Source organism: Carlito syrichta, unplaced genomic scaffold (assembly GCF_000164805.1).
Source record: "Carlito syrichta isolate Samal-C Ts95f unplaced genomic scaffold, Tarsius_syrichta-2.0.1 Scaffold314799, whole genome shotgun sequence".
NCBI classification, from domain to species: domain Eukaryota; kingdom Metazoa; phylum Chordata; class Mammalia; order Primates; family Tarsiidae; genus Carlito; species Carlito syrichta.
This window is the reverse complement of record NW_007258895.1, coordinates 104056-105309: the sequence shown is the minus strand read 5'-3', so window position 1 is coordinate 105309 and position 1254 is coordinate 104056. Positions and strand designations below refer to the sequence as shown.

Here is a 1254-nt window from a genome sequence, read left to right as displayed (position 1 = left end):
TCCATTCACCTCAGCCTCCCAAAGGCACAGGATTACAGGCTGAGCCACCGAGCCCAGCTATAAATTTTCTAAATGGTTTGTGTACTTCGATCTTTCTCTTCTCTAACCCCTTCTCCATACTGGCATGATCTAATCTTTCTAAAATGCAAACTCCATCACACTACTATAATGGCTTAAAGAAGTCAAATGCTTCAGCATAAGCTTACAGAGGCCCTTCAGCTGTCCCTGCCACCTTTCCAGACTCACTTCCTACTACTTCTACTCATACACCTATTCTTTGGTCACATCAAGCTACGAAAAATGAGCATTCTATGTTCTCTCCTTTTCATGCTTCTACATATGGATCCTTCTCCCCCACATCCTCCACTACTTGACTCAGATAATCATTCAACACTGAGCCTGAGCTTTCTCTGGACCCTCATCTCACCATCCCTTGCCTACTGATTAAGCCAAATATCTGCCCTCTCTGTACCCTTTTTATACCACGTGGAATTGTGGTGGTTAGGTAATGTCCCATTTCTCCAGCTTTAGAATACAGTGCTTGCTTAGCAGCTAATCAACCAAACCTCGTTAAATTAGTTAAATCTCCTAAGTAATCTACGTATCTCTCCCCATACCACAATGCTATGCTTTATTTATTTATTTTGAGTTGGAGTCTCACTGGCACCCAGGCTGGAGGACAGTGGTACACTCACGGCCACTGCAGCCTCGACCTGCTAGGCTCAGGTCATCCTTCCACCTCAGCCTTCCAAGTCTGGAACTACAGGTGCATGCAACCATGCCCAGCTAATTTTTTGATTTATGCATGCGCTACAGCTGATTTTTTGATTTATTGTAGAGATGAGGTCTCATCAAGTTGCCCTGGTGGGTCTCGAACCTGCGGGTTCAGGCAATCCACTCACCTCAGCCTCCCAAAGGCATGGGATTACAGGCTGAGCCTCCGAGCCCGGCTGACAATGCTGTGTTTTAACAACAAAGGTATAAAATCTAATTAGGCCTGAATTAGAACTTAAAATAGACCCATCAACTTTGATGATTTCTGAAGACAGACATGGCCACACTACAGTTGTCTTTCTGGTAGTGACTGGAGTATATATAAGTCCATAGGCATTAACCTTAAGTTTTCACCATCTATATTTCTATACAATAACTACATAATTTTTTCCTTATTAAAAAAACACAAGCCGGGCTTGGTGGCTCAGCCTGTAATCCCGCGCCCTTTGGGAGGCTGAGGTGAGTGGATTGCCTGAGCCT

General features: G+C 44.3%; 1 protein-coding gene across 8 annotated transcripts in view; it reads right to left on the bottom strand.

Annotated features, from left to right (window-relative positions):
- COPS3 (COP9 signalosome subunit 3) overlaps nucleotides 1-1254 on the bottom strand; it is a 37155-nt gene that overhangs the window by 32158 nt on the left and 3743 nt on the right. The gene's annotated exons all lie outside the window — the stretch shown is intronic.